We start from the raw sequence: 15,522 nt of genomic DNA on the forward strand, positions 1-15,522 counted from the left end.
ACTTTAGCAGGCAACAGCCCGTCTTATTGCAGGACCATTCCCATTGCCAGAAAGTCATTGTGTATCGAACAGAAATCTACTGACTTCCACCCAATGGACATTGGACCAGTGAGCATCATGCAGAATAAGTCCAGGCCCTTACCCTGTAATGGCTGACATTCCAAACTGGCTTAATAAGCATTCACAGGTTCAACCCCCACATGGATAAATTAATTTTAAACAGTGAAAACCTATTTCTTTTTTTTTTTTTTTTAAAGATTTTATTTATTTATTCGACAGAGATAGAGACAGCCAGCGAGAGAGGGAACACAAGCAGGGGGAGTGGGAGAGGAAGAAGCAGGCTCATAGCGGAGGAGCCTGATGTGGGGCTCGATCCCATAACGCCAGGATCACGCCCTGAGCTGAAGGCCGACGCTTAACCGCTGTGCCACCCAGGCGCCCCGTGAAAACCTATTTCTTGATCAGAGACCATAGGTGGCTATTGGCAAATTCTGGTTTGGGATCACGAGGGGGCTGAGTATGAATCCACGATTGCATCAACTAAAACCATCATCATCCTGGAAAAAGAACTCAATGTATCCTATGAAGGGGGAAAAAGAAGCTTTGCTTGTTATACCAGAAATGCTATTCTGATTTTGTCATTTGCTAACCTCCAGAAAATGGAAATAGATTTACCCTTATCACTTAAGGCAGGAGCCTGGCAGTGTCTTGATTCTCCATTCGAGTCTGATGGGTCACCAAGCTGCTGGCACTTCCTCCTCCTCCCCATCCCTGCCAGCTTAGGTCAGGCCCTTCTTGTCTTGTCTCAATTACAGCAGCGATGCACTCCACAGAGTACAGGATTTTTGTCTATTCTGTGAACCACTGTATCCCTGGCACCGAGAACACTTGCTGAATAGTCTACGCGGTGTGACTCGCCTCTTTCTACTGCAGTCCCCCAACCACCATGGTTTCTTTCCCGGCATGAGGTCACCCTCCTGCTGAAAACCCTTCCCATACAAGACAGAGTTCCAGCTCCCAAATTGAGAAAAACGTGGCCTTTCAGAGTCTGGTCCCCACTTACCCACCAGTATCATCTCCTGTCACCACGCCACTCGCACGCAAGGCACATGAAAGAGCTCACGGCTTCCCGCTTTCTTCTGCTTCTCTGCTCTTATCTCTGTTCTTCCCTCTGCAGAAAGTGTCTGGCCCCACATTTGCCCTGGCAAATACCCACCAGACAGTTCCACGTCTGGCTGAGATAGATGGCCTGTGTACAACAAACTGCTCTTTCCTCTCAGTACCCAGTAGCACTTGGCTCTCTCTGCAAAGTCCTATAATCATCCCATTCCAGTCCATCTTCTGTCAAACATCAGGGAAGGTCTCTATTTTATTCCTCCTTGTGAGCGGCACACAGCAGGCTCTCAGTAAATGTTCACAGAAATGAAATGAAAATACAGTGTAACAAGGTATTTTAAGGTCTAGCACTTGTAAAACACTTTCTGCTTTGTAGTGACAAACCCAGCATGCTAGTATTACGAGTTTTTCTACAGCTCACCGCAATCATTCCCAGTTTCTTGAACTCAACTTTTAAAACTTGTTTTGAGAATTAGTAGTTTCTTTTATTGTCCCCAAAGGTATCTGGGTGTCATTTTATAACACACATTCTATTATTCCATCCTCATACACGTGTCAAAATGAAAACCTTCAAAATAATATTTTCCTTTGAATGAAACAGACTTCACTTCTCAAAAACAGAGTCTTATTTCTTCCTTTTCATTTGGATTTACTAATCCCACTGATTCCAAAGAACATACCAAATAGTCCAAGTCTCTATAAAATTCAGAAAAAGCAGGGCTTGGAGAAGAAAATACCCATGCATCCTTACTTAAGGGAGAAGGTTCTGTAGGAAGGTAATACAATGGCCTTTCAAGAATAAAGTTTGTTTTTGTTTTTGGGAGGGTTTCGTTGGATTCCATAGCATAATATGCAACCTGAGATTAGTTACCCAAAAAAGAGGCTATTTTTATAATGTTGTGCACAATATACAAAGAACCACTAGAAGTGGCCCGGTAGAAAAACAGATCAGTCACTCGGAAGATTCCAGTCACTGTCCTCTCTCTGTAGGCCACATTTAAACTTCGCTTGTCCATTCCAGGGCAGTTCCTGGCCTCAGCCTCTGCTCCAGGATCTCTCCAGCCCAATACAAACTGGGCACATCCTGGGAGGTAGCCAGGGTTCCCTAGCTCTTGTCTCCCTCCGCAAGGAGCAGGGGGAGGGGCTGGTTCTTGTGTTAATAGCTCGGCCCTGCTTAACCAGATCTGAGGCTTCTGAGGTCGGACGCCACCTCACTGCTCTACGGTTCTGTTTTCCATTTCATCCTTCAACAGTTCTGGGGCATACGTTTCCATACAACAGTTTTCCTGGAGGAGGAGGCCAGACCAGAACCTGGGTTTCGTTTTCTCTTAGCGATGCTGACTCTGCCCCCAGCTTACACATTTCCGACAGTAAAAACAATTCCTCTGGGGTTCTCAGCCTCAGCGAGTGTTCACGGTCTATGTATGTAGGTACACACAAACACATACATACACACATGCTCTCCCGGACACAACGGTTTATGAAGATTCCTTTCAGACGTTCAGGAGTCTCAGCGCCTTAGAGAGAGGTCACCTGTTCCTTAGTGTTCCTGGGCCACCTCATAAAGCTACAGTTCTTGTTTCTCAAAGGTATACCTTTAACCACTTCCCATATAATGAGGAACTGGCTGTATAATCATTCCCAACCTGCGGGAGGATGTCACCCTCAAACCACCTCCGTGACCTACAGAGGAAGTCACCTGCGGCCAGCCGGGCCGGTAAAAAAGGGGGGAGGGCGCTAGGGGATGGCCGCCCCGCTGCCCTTTCCCACCAGGTCAGGCTCTGCCCCGGCCTGGAAACCCTCCCGGGAGAGAGGACGCCCCAACCCTCGCCACCCACACCCCGACAGGCCCCGGGTCGCAGGGAAGTGAGCCGCGGGAACAGCTTCCAAGGCGGAAAGGCAGCCGCCGTCTCGCCGAGCCCCTGCCCGCCCCCTGCCCCCGCTCACCCGGCGCCCGCGCTCCGGCCTCTCTCGGAGTCACTGCTTCTCCCGCATCTTGCCCGCTGGGGGAGGGCTTCGGACCCGGATGCAGACGCCGACCAGGGGATCTACCAGGGGCAGCGGCGCGGGCTCGGGGAGCCTCGGGCTGACTTGCGGCCTCGCGACCCCGCCCAGCGCCGCTCAGCTGACCGCCGCGCCGGCCTCCCCGCCCCCGCCGGGAATTTCCCGGGCCCCGCCCCCGAGGCCCCGCCCCGCAGCCGCGCCCCCACAGGCCCCGCCCCTCCTCCCCGCGCGCGCCCCCCTGCCGGCAGTCCCTGCCCCTACAGCGCGAGCTGCTCGCGCTGTAGGGGCCGGGACCGGGCAAAGGAGGGCTACCTGGGTCTGTGAACGACCGTGACCGGCGGCGCTCACTTAAATATTAATTAAAGGAGTGTGCGGAGTCGGTCTTCTGTTGGGGTCCCTTTAGAAGGCCGGAGCCGCGGGGGCTCGCTGCGCCCCAAGGAAAGAGGAGTACGATCCGAAGCATCCTTTGACCAAATCCTGGATCTCTGCTAAAAGCCTTACATCTAGATCTAGTTAACTGAGCATGCATGGCTTTCCCTTAAAATAGACCTTTAATTAAAAACACAAAGCCTGCAGGATGCATTTTGGGCTCTTTGTTCCCAGAAAAGAGGCCAATTGTTGACGCCTGGATAGTTCAAGTGCAAGGCAGGTGGGATGACTAGATTGACCTGGATTGTCTTGGGAAGCAGAAGTATTGATCTACTTGTACCAGAGGGGGTAAGATGCCTCCGGATTAGACGGAATTAAAAGGGAGGAAACAGACGAGGAAGGAGGAAGAAGCACAATAATTTGTGTCCTAAGCAGAGCGAGAAGGGTTTTGGAAGGACGCAGACACAGGACACAGAAGGGAACTAATGGTGAGGTCAAGGTCTGGGCAGGGTCTCGACCTAGGCGGTGCAGCCTGTGCCCCGGCAACAGGACCCTATGCAAGACAAGAAAACAGAAATGGGAGAGGAGAGGGGGAGGAGGGGAGAGTTGAGAGAGGAGAGGGTCTGAGAGTAAGTTTGTGCCAAAGATCAAAAAGGACTTTAAATACCAGGCATATACTCTAACCCTAACCCCTAATTCCAACCCCGGCAGAAATCTAGGGTTTTATTTTCTGGAGTCTCTGAACTGCAAAAAAAACCCTAACCCTAACCCCTAACCAAGAAAAAAAAAAAAAAAAAGGACTTCAGATGCGGGAAGAATTGTATTTAGTAATGAAGACGCTGACGCAGCCCAGCAGGGCTACGCAGCACGTGGTTGTGCGCCCGAACTGCCCAATGGCTGGAAGACAAGGAGAAAAAAAAAAAAAAAAAACACCACCGAGTCCAAGTGGGAAAGGGAGGATGCGCCCTCTCCTGGCAACTCGGAAGGATTCAGTTTCACTTTCTAGACCGCCTGCTCCAGTCAGGATCCCCCTGCCTGGTCTTTCACACCACCCTTGAGTTAATAATCTCTATAATTGGGCAGTGGGTAGCAACTCAGTCCCTGGCCCCACACCCAATACCCGAGGATCCCTCCTGAGCCTGTCCAGGGTGCCTGGAGTGAGTCCCACTCCCACTGGGTTTTCTTCTATTTTAAACCATATTAAGGTAAGATAAAATGAGTATGAGAGGATTTGGGGGCAGGGAGGTGCGGGAGTATTTGGGGGGAGGCTGCACTCAGCTGGGGAGTCATAAGGTTGGAGTCGAGTTTCTGGTAGAGAAAGTGGTCAAGGGAGTTTTCTCAGCTGTCGGGGAGGGGGCGTCTGAAGCGTGGGGCAACCCTACCACTTCTTAGCTCCGTGACCTTGGGCAAGTCACCTGATCTTGCCGTGCCCCATTCTCTTTATCTGCAACACCCAAAAAGTTCTGCGAACCGAAAGCCTTTCTTAGTTCATTTGGCGGCAAAACCTGACCTCAACTGATGAAGAGTTACTTACAGCCTTTAGACCACTTCATGGGATTATTTATTTCATTGAAGACACATTAATTAGTTTGTATGAGATGTGCTTCAGACTCTCTTGGGGAGTTATATAAATTACATACTTTGTAATACATTACTGTCTCACCTTTCTAAAACACAAAAAATTCTGCATTCTGAAACTGGAGCTTGGGTCAAAGGTATTAAATAGGGAACCTGGAGGTACAGCCCCTACTGCCTATGGCCATTATGAGGATGAAGGGCTAAGACAAGTAAAAGTAAGAGGGCCGGGGGCACAGTGTCGTTGCTGTTGTCGCTGGTGTTAGAGCCTGCCCTGCTTCTTAGCCTGACTAGTCTGGGGTGCTGCCTCCTTCCTCTCACACTTCCGTGAGTAGATGGAACCTAAGTGTAGATAAAAAGACTAAGATTATCACGTGCTTTTAGCTGTTCACTGATGTGGTTTCGTGGTAGGTAAATGCAAAGCCGTGTAGCAGCATATTCAGTTGAGATATTCATTTATTTCATGCTTTCTGTGCTCCCCCCCCCCCCCCCCCCCCCCGGAGAAAGCAGCTCATCTCTTTGTGGTTCGTACCTCAAGGGCATTTGCAGGACTCTTGAACAAACAGCCTTTCTATACGCAATCTACCCCAGGTGTCCTGGAGAGAAGGGGAGAGAGGCCAGGTGGTATGTGTCAAAGCAAAATGAACAAGACTTTTAGTTTCTAAAAAAAAAAAAAAAAAGGAAGAAAGTTTTATTGGAGCCCAAGTGAGGACAGCTGCTCTGGATACACAATCTTCACAAAGAAGGAGTGCTCCAAGAAAGAAGTTTTGATATAGGGTTATATATGGTTTTTGTTTTTGTTCTTACGTCAAGGGTTACAATTTGCCGTGACATAAGACATTTCAGAAAATTACGAACTTTATCTTAGGTTTTAGTATGTACAAGGTTGCGGTCTTCAGAGGCATGGGAACTTAGGGAGATTCTTATTCTTATCTCTAGAAATGTTTCTTTTAGATTTGCTAATGAAGCAGGTGTAAAAAGCGTGCTCACGGCAGAAATAGTGTCCATGCTCTGAAGTTTGGTTAAGTCATTCTGACCTTGGTAAAAGTTAAAAATAGAGCTTCCCTGAGATCCCAGGAGCAGAGCCCACAGCATTAAAAGTTGAAGTGTTCTTTCACAGCAGTTGGAGGGAAGCGTGACTCCCACAAAGTGGGAGAGGGCTAGAGGTTGGTGGTCTCACGAGCATCAGTGGCAAGCCTCAGCCCCTTTGCCTGTAATGATACTGCGACTGAGCCTCCTGAATAGGGAGAGGCTCTTCAGCCTCACCGTGACCAAAGAAAAAGCATTTGTCAGTGTCTCTTGGAGGAGGAACAGCTTAAGGTTCGTGGATTCTAAAGTGAACCTAACTACATGGAGAATTTCTTAAATAATTTTGTTCTCTAAACTCACTTTGGCTTCCTTGTGAAATGATTCTCTGCAGTGAACAAATTTTTTATTTATTTAATCATTCAAACTTCCATTCACGTCTGCACGATTATGGAAAACAAAGGGTATGTAGGCTAGTAACCCGTAAGAAAATTGCAGTACAGTGGTCACAAAACCCTGTACCATCTGAACATGTTTCCAGTGGAAAATATTTTGAGTGTTTATTTGTTTATTGGTCAGTTTGTTATTTTTCACTTGATTAAATGCCTTTTTGTTGTCTTAAACCATGTGTGTTGCAGTTTAACAATAAAGAAAAGTCTATGGGGAAAAAAACCCCAATTATACAATAGATCTATCTGAACTATGATTCCATATATTTGAGATGTCTGGAAAAGGGAAACAGAAACAGAAAGCACACCTGTGGTTCCCTGGGGTTGGGAGTGGCTTTGACTGCAAGCAAGTTCAAGGGAATTTTGAGGGGTGATGAAAATATTCTAAAATGGGGTTGTCATGATCATTGTACGACTCTATCGGCATGATTAGAATCATTGAGCTTACAATGGCTGAAATTTATAGCTTGTAAATGGTACCTCCGTAGAGCTGCAAAAACAACACCAAAAAGCACCCTAGAGCCTGAAGTCAATAATCATGAGGTCTGATGAAGGCTACACCCTTTCTTCTGAGGATACATTTCTTGGAAAAGTTCAACGGGATTACCGCGTGACCCTGCAATTCCTCTACTAGATGTACACCCCAAAGGATTGAAAATAGGCGCTCAAATGAGTGTGTGTATTTCCTCTTGCGGCTATCTGGCACTGAAGCAACTGCCTGTAGGAGAAGGGAGGTGTATAGTCGAGGCTTCCATCAGAAGAGGCTCTGGGATCAGAGTCTAACCTGCCATGAGTTTGCAAGCCAAGCATCTTGAGTGCTGGGAACAATGGCCCTGCTTTATGAAAAGCCAGAGCACAGCGTGTGTGGTCTTTGTTTAATTCCTCTCCTTTGCCTCATGTCTGTAGATCTTGAAACAGTAAACTCCTTGGGGAGGACTCAGTGTTTATCGGTCCTTTGCGAATATTAAAAAAGAACACCCTAGTGATACGACGACTTGCCAATTACTTCCTGCTCCTGTCCATTATGTATACACAGAAGCTGTCCCAGACTCCAGCACGTTTTCTCTCAAGTCAAAGCAGAGCGTGGATTTACACGTTAAATTCTTGTTTCCTTGTTTTGCTCTAGAACTGTCAAGAATTCCTGGAGTAAAATTTTCCATTGGAGTGCTTAGGAGGCAGAGCCAGGGATTCGGGAGTGTCATCACCCTAAGACAACACAGCTCTCTGTCGTGGTCTGAAAATCCCAGCCATTGTCTTCGTCCTACACCTGGTGAGTGAGAAACAGCCTGGGTGTCTCGTTTTCTACATAGTTCCTTGCTTCTGATTAAATAATTCATCTGTCACTGTTGAAGCCCATGTGATTTGTCTTTTTTCCATCTCACTTATTCTTTCTCAGAATGAAAGTCCTCACTTCTCAGAAGTGAAGGGTGGTGTAGGGGACACAGTCCTGGGTATCAGGCTACCTGGGTCTGGCCTGAGAACGCACGAAGGGGCAGAGTTCCTTGGACCTTGGCCTCTGCATAGGTGAGGTACAGAGGCCGGGACAGTACAGAAGCCGGGACAGGTGATCTCTTAGCTTCCCTCCAACTCTGAAAATACAGCATTCCTTTCTGTTCATTATATTCGGTATCTTGTCTTAACAAATGCCAAATTAACTTAATTTCAGTTTAGACTTCTTTTTTCTACTGTTGATCATGGTTCTTTAGAGAAACAACCAATAGGATATATGTGTGTATGTGTCTATACAATTTTATTTTGATTTTGCAATTTCAATTGTATTTATGTAATAATATATTTATTATAAGGAATTGGCTCATGCCAATAGAAGCTGACAAATTTCTAAATCTGCAGTCAGCAAGCTGAGGCCCAGGAGAGCTGTTGGTGTAATTCTAGTCCAAAAGCTGGCAGGCTTCACACCCATGAAGTTGCTGTTTCAGTTGGAGCCTGAAGGCTGGAAATAACTGATGTCTCAGCTCAAGGCAGTCAAGCAGGAAGACTTCCTTCTTATCTGGGATAGGGTCAGCATCCAGTTCTATTCAGGCCTTCAACTGATTAGATGAGACCCACCCACACTAGGGAGAGCAATTGCTTTTTTCCATCTTATCCATTTAAATGTTAAACTCATCCCCCCATTCCCTTCTAGAATAGTGTTTTTCCAAATATCTGGGTACCCCACAGCCCAGTCAGGTTGACACATAAAATTAACTGTCATATTTCTATAGAGGCTGGTTGAATGCTTGGCTAGTTCAATGATCACAAATGATGTTGCAATTTGAAAAGCCGCAAGTCCCCTGAGAAAATGTATTCATGGATGACTTCCAAAGAGACTTTGGTAAACCTGGATACAAAATCTTTGCTGGATTGCCCATGACCTTTTGTACCCATAAAACCTCAGTGTTCCCCTCAGCAGACTCCATTAACCCTTATATGGTTTTGTGGACAGAGGTCCTATCATAGGCCAATAGACAGTTATTAAATTCATAGACATGAGCAGGAAATCAGCTTTCTGTGGGCTTGGTCTCCTCTGATTTTCACAACTGGATGCCAGGAGCACATTTCTTTCCTAAGCTCCATGGGTCAATTCTCTAGCTAATAGAGCTTTAAATTTTGCAACCAATTACTCCATTGATATTCCTGCCCTCATCCATTCCTCTTTCTGGTTCCATTGGAAACTAAGGGAAAAAATGACTTTGATTACACAGGAGTTGTTCCAATGTGGAAGTCACATCAAGCAATTCACATAAAGCAGTTCTCACCAAGTTAATGGTATCCAACCCCAGGGAGGCGGGAAAAAGTCCCAGCCAAAATACACTTCTTGCAGAGACAATTGGATATTCATGGAATATTATGGCAGTGGTGGCCAAGCTTTGAAAAGCTGGCTGTGAAAACTCTAAGAGGAAGGTCTATTTGTGAACTTGGAAGTGCTGAGGCATTATTTCCCACTGCCATGATTTCAGAGATCTTACATAAATGTAGAGCTTTCCCATTCATTGGGTCTTATTGAAATTCTGGGAAACTGCTTCATTCTGTTTATTCTAGAAAAAAGGGAAGAGTCTCTGTGGATATTTTATAAAACAATTTCCTGTCTACCTTGGTGCACATCCTCATGAATTCTTTTAGTCACCTTCAGTGCAAAAGTATAGTTTAGTTGATTCTGGCTTGGTTGGCTCAACGGTACCTTGTTGGCCTGCGTGTTCATGAAATGTCACTCAGCGACTTCTCTCTGCCCTGGGCACCCTTTCTTCCTGCTCCTATCTCCCACCGTCTGATTTCCCACCCTCACTCTCTGTTTGTGTCATCACCCTTTCCCCTGGAAGGCTGTGTGATAAAGCAGTGACACCTGGGTGTGCTTTCAATGCAGGTTGCTACTTTTCCAGAGCCTTTTGCATTTAAGATCATTTCTAACATTGTAATAAAAACTTTGTCTATTAGAAGAGCTCCAGGGATCCACTAGCAGGGGGGGGACTTCTTCTTAGGGTTGGGTCCTTCCCAGTAAGCTTGAAATCGGAGATATTGGGGACCCCCATTTCAGCTACAAAAAAGTCATGTATTTTATTCTGTCATGAAAAGGGGGATACATTTGGGAGTTTTTATGTAGGTGGAGTGGACAGAATTTCAGGGTGATGAGATGTGACAGGTGAGAAGAGGCGAGCAGTTGAAGACAATTAAGAATTTCTGCCCTGGGTGACCAGATGGATGGGCAGTACCTGTGGGGTAAGTGTGTGGTATCCACAACCATTTGGGAAAATGAACCTCAGGAGAGAGATTAGTGTCCAAAGCCATAGAACTGTCAGAAGGATAGGAGCAGAGAAATAAGTTTGAAACTTGGAGACTTTAGTTAATCAATTCCCATAGGGTTCAGAAGAAAAAAGCAATAATACTAAACTGTTTGGTTGTGTTCTTTATTTGATTAAATATGCTCATACATGCTAAATAATAAACTCATTATGTAAACATGACTCTCTACAGATTTGGCCATTATATGTAAGCTGCAAGATATAGTTTATATGGTTGGCTATGTATTTCTTGGCTCTTAGTCAGACCCTAGAGAATTTGAGGAGAAAATTTATTCTACAACTAATTCTACATGTATCTCCATATTCAGTTAATAAAAAAATGCTTTCCTCCTTCTCATCCTGTCTTCTTGATGCTGCTTAATGCCTCATTTGCTTCTTTTGCCTAATTTTTTGGAGACGAGAGCAGGCAGGTGAGAGACAACCTGTCTCATTATATTCACTTGGTGGCTTCGGTTAGTTCTAGAATGTCGTCCATGGGAGACCTGCAGCTTAGCTTCCATCCCTGGTGCTCATGTTACAAGATCAAAAACTCATTTTTCAACATGATTCATCCTACTTAGTGGCTTGTGCTAATTATAGTTGATATGGGCATTTTAGGGGATGTCTTCTCATCATGTTCCTTTCTTGTATTTGTAAACATTGGTTTGCTCATTTCATATTTCCCCTTCATTTATTCCAAGATTTATATCTCTGCTATGGAATTGGAATCCTTCTCTCTTTGGAATGGCTTGTAAATCCTTTTGATCCTTCTCAACACTATTTCTAAACTGTTGAATCTTTTTATGATAACTAAGAACCAATTTTTAAAAAGCCAATAAAAAATGACTAAACAGTGGGGTGCGGGGTGGTTCCGTTTTTTAAGTGCCTGACTTTTGGTTTTGGCTCAGGGCGTGGTCTCATGGGTCTTGAGATCCAGCCCCACATCGGGCTCTGCACTCAGCGTGGAGTCTGCTTGAGTTTCTCTCTCCCTCTCCCTCTGCTCGTCTCTTGCATCTCTCTCTCTCTCTGAAATAAATAAATAAATAAATAAATAAAATCTTAAAAAAAAAAAAAAGACTAAATGCTGAGTAAGCCTGCCCACACTTTCTGTACATAAATTGGCTAACATGAATTTACCATGGTTTAGTCTTGCTAGGATTTGATTGAGGCTGCTCTGCACGATTGCGCTGGCTACAAACGGCATGGTGGCGCTTGGCGGTGGGGATGAATGCAGGCTGCCGGGCAGCTGGCACCATAAGTACCAAGCCATGCCTCTCCCCGGTAAAGCAATTCCTTTTTCTAATTTACACAAAGGCCCTGCATTGATCAGTGGAGTCCTCGATTCAATCATTTTCTATAGCTTCTCAGCCTATGATACTATCACCAAGGGGAGGGAGCAGTATAGACCTTGTCTTCATGCGAACACACACAGAAAGTCTGGAAGAACATATCAATCTTGCCTTCAGCTTCCAGCTATACATTCCAGCCCTTTTGGAGTTCACAAGGGGTGTGCTGCCATGGCAGCTGTGCTATGCATGCAACTAGCTCCCTGCTCCCATTCTCCATGGTGCCAGACCATACTTGCTCCAACACCACCAGCGTCTTATGGTCAGGAGGAATGCCCCTTCCCCATCAGACCTCCTGTTTTCCCCTTCTGTCACCCATAACCCTGTGCTTTTCTCTCACCCACCACTTCCAGGGTTCTGACTCCCCTTGTGTTGGTACACAGGGGTTGTGTTTGGTCACGTCGCTGCGTGCCCCCTTGTTGATTCTTCATGGGGAGAGGAGCAGAGGTGAGCGTAGAGTAGGGACTGGGGCAACAGTGTCCCAATTGTCTCTTATGCTCTCCCCTGTGGCAGAAGGGCAAGAGGTCTGGGAACTCTGTTTCTGAGACTCCCTTGTCACAAGGCTTCAGGACAGGGCTTAGAAGGTGAGTCTGTGCCGGGCTGGGAAATTGTGGATGCACCAAGTGTGGGGGGGGGGGGCTTCAACAGATGGATTTGTAGTCTCTTTCATATTCCTTTGATGGTTCTCAGTCCCCAGGTTGTGGACATCTGTGACCACTGACAGTGGTCTTCTGCATTTTGCTGACCTCTGGGTGGCAGTTGCAACTTCCTGACTTCTGGACCACAGCTCTGGGCACGAACCTGGAAATTAGGGGTGAACCCCTGATGCTCATTGTAGGAGCCTTTGTAGGGAATTAGAGTTTTATCCATAACTCCCCAAATATTAGGAACAACTGCCTTACATTTTAAATATCAGTAAGAGTGACTTTGCAAAGGACATATCAGATAAAGGGCTAGTATCCAGGATCTATAAAGAACTTATCAAACTCAACACCCAAAAAACAAATAATCCAGGCAAGAAATGGGCAGAAGACATGAATAGACATTTCTCCCAAGAAGACATACAAATGGCCAACAGACACATAAAAAAAATGCTCCACATTCCCTGCCATCAGGGAAATAAAAATTAAAACCACAATGAAATACTACCTCATGCCAATCAGAATGGCTAAAATTAACAAGTCAGGAAACAACAGATATTGGAGAGGATGAAGAGAAAGGAGAACCCTCTTACACTGTTGGTGGGAATGCAAGCTGGTGTAGCCACTCTGGAAAACAGTATGGACATTCCTCAAAAAGTTAAAAATAGAGCTACTCTATGGCCCAGCAATTGCCCTACTGGGTATTTACCCCAAAGATACAAATGTAATGACCCGAAAGGGCACCTGCACCCCAATGTTTATAGCAGCAATGTCCACAATAGCCACATTGTGGAAAGAGCCAAGGTGTCCATCGACAGATGAATGGCTAAAGGAGATGTGCTAAATACACACACACACACACACACACACACACACACACACACACACACGTATACAATGGAATATGACTCAGCCATGACAAAGGATGAATACTTACCATTTACATCAACGTGGGTGGAACAAGAGGGTATTTTGCTGAGTGAAATAAGGCAATTAGAGAAAGATACTATATGGTTTCACTCATAGGTGGAATATAAGAAATGATGCAGAGGATCATAGGGGAAGGGAGGGAAAACTGAATGGGAAGAAATCAGAGAGGGAGACGAACCATGAGAGATTCTTTTTTTTTTTAATAATATTTTTTTATTATATTGTGTTAGTCACCATACAGAACATCCCTAGTTTTTGATGTAAAGTTCCATGATTCATTACTTGCGTATAACACCCAGTGCACCATGCAATACGTGCCCTCCTTACTACCCATCACCAGGAAACAAACTGAGGGTTGCTGGAGGGGAGAGTGTGGGGGGATGGGTAACTGGATGATGGGCAGGAAGGAGGGCACTTGATGCGATGAGCACTGGGTGTTCTATGCAACTGATGAATCACTGAACTGTACCTCTGAAATTAATGCTGTACTGTTTGTTGGCTAATTGAATTAAAAAAAAAAAAGAGTGACTTGAAACTGTGGGGCCAAGATCTTTGGAAATATCTGAAAAGCATGATAACCCGTGTATTTTGCGTTTACAACTTATAAGTTTGGGGCTTCCTTTCATTTCTCATTGTCATGGACATATTTACCAAGTAAAATCTACCTGATTATAAACTCCTTGAGGGACTGAGATTATTCTGTTTATCCTATTTGTCATCTTTCCCTCTCTTGGGCCTTCTTCCCTTGGCCTAGAAACATATGGCGGTCCCTACCATTCCCAAAATAACTCCATCACTAAGTAGGTGAGGCCTGTCTTGAGTCTGCTTTTCTCTTTACAACCATCAAGCATCCTTTCTAATTAATATTCTGTACCCAGATGTCTTAAGTGATATGGGACTCCCTGAATTTCCCATGTTTTGGGGGGATATTCATAAGGTTTTTGGCCTGAAAGGGGCAATTGTGGATCAAAAACTGAATGCTCTATTAAGCAAAATTTAGGACATTTTTCTTTCAATGGCCTTGAATATGGTGACATGCATTATTCACACAGAATTCAGTATTTCCTGATTGCTCCTGAATGAGTTCCCTTTTGCTCCGTCCGAGATCACCAAGGACCTCTAATTGCTAAACTCAATGGATGTGTAATGGGATGCAGGATTGTTTTTAGCGGAAGAAGCTGACATTTCAAAATGGTTAGCCCTTTCTATTTCTGGCTTGGGACACCCTGGTCATCTTGGAGCAGACCTTCTTTGTTCTGGAAAGAGTCACGGGTGTTGCCCCTTTTAGTTCCTGAGCTGCAACGTTTCGAGGGGGAGTGTGCTCTAGCATGCTTACTTAATTTTCCTTAGGCAGGGGCTGGGTCCCTGGCTTGAGGTAGACCCCAGGCCTTGACCATAGCTAAAGGTTTCAGGGGGGATAGCTTTGTTGTTTTGTCAGGGTCTTTGCGGGGGCTCCGAAAATAGGACCTTTCCCTTTCCGTGGCCTTTAACACACTGACATGCATTATTCACACAAAACTCAGTCGTTCCTGAATGCTTTTGGCTGAGAACCCTTTTGGGGTGTCCAAGATCTTCCTCCCTGCCTGGCTTCTGAACAAATGGGGACATAAGACAAGAGAGAAGGGCAGATGGAAAAATTAACATTTTCCTTTAGGACTGATTAAGCCTTGGCTGGAGGGCTTATTTACTAGGGAACTTGGCTTGCTGAGTTTTGACAGACGAGTCCACCCAGGCCAGTCCCGGCTACCACACCCTGGGGGCCCTAGAGGAGCAAAGCAGAACTCATGCTTTTGCGGGCAACTCCCTCTGAAGAGGAAAAAGAGAAGGGAGCGAATAAAGAATAAATGTGCACCGTTGTTTCCTCCCAAATTAACCACTCAGACAAGTCACCCTGCCTCCCCTAGGTTGAAGTAAATAAATGGGCGGAAAGATCCAGGAGGGTGGCCCCAGTGAGCTCCTTCCTACCTCCCTTCCTGGAGGAAACACCCGGAATAGGGAAGACGTGTCCCCTTGACATGACCAATAGAACAGGGAGAACTAAAACCAGGTCAGCTGGTGGGAAGGTACCCTGGGGTACCTGACGGGAGGGTGCTTTCCACGCACAGCAGGTAAACTGATGCTGTCACTGCTTCTGTTCCCAAACACACCAGAATCATAAGGGTGCTTGGGGAAAATGGCTGCATGGTGTGTGTTACATGGAGTGGTACCTTGGCTCAAGGTAATACTGAGGACACAGGCAATCCTGCCTCCCGTGTCCCACATCGTTGGGCTGGCAGCAGCCTCAAATCCT

General features: G+C 45.8%; 1 protein-coding gene and 1 long non-coding RNA gene across 12 annotated transcripts in view; one reads left to right on the forward strand and one right to left on the reverse strand.

Moving 5' to 3' along the window:
• Nucleotides 1–3,264, reverse strand: part of OPTN (optineurin) — a 40,417-nt gene extending 37,153 nt beyond the window's left edge. For 2 of the 4 annotated variants that reach the window (XM_048219416.2, XM_026478652.4), the window contains exon 1: nt 3,064–3,250. The gene's annotated coding sequence lies outside the window, so the exon portion shown is untranslated. Of the gene's footprint in view, nt 1–3,063 lie in introns of all 4 variants that reach the window. The other 2 variants (XM_026478651.4, XM_026478654.4) reach the window with 2 other exon arrangements.
• A 1,197-nt stretch (nt 3,265–4,461) lies between these two features.
• LOC113241073 (uncharacterized) overlaps nt 4,462–15,522 on the forward strand; it is a 70,234-nt gene continuing 59,173 nt past the window's right edge. For 7 of the 8 annotated variants that reach the window (XR_007190102.2, XR_008956537.1, XR_006411950.3 and 4 more), the window contains exons 1-2: nt 4,468–4,694; nt 7,666–7,809. This is a non-coding gene — a long non-coding RNA (uncharacterized LOC113241073). Of the gene's footprint in view, nt 4,695–7,665; nt 7,810–15,522 lie in introns of all 8 variants that reach the window. The other variant, XR_003311418.4, reaches the window with a different exon arrangement.

Source organism: Ursus arctos, unplaced genomic scaffold, assembly GCF_023065955.2.
Source record: "Ursus arctos isolate Adak ecotype North America unplaced genomic scaffold, UrsArc2.0 scaffold_30, whole genome shotgun sequence".
NCBI lineage: Eukaryota > Metazoa > Chordata > Mammalia > Carnivora > Ursidae > Ursus > Ursus arctos.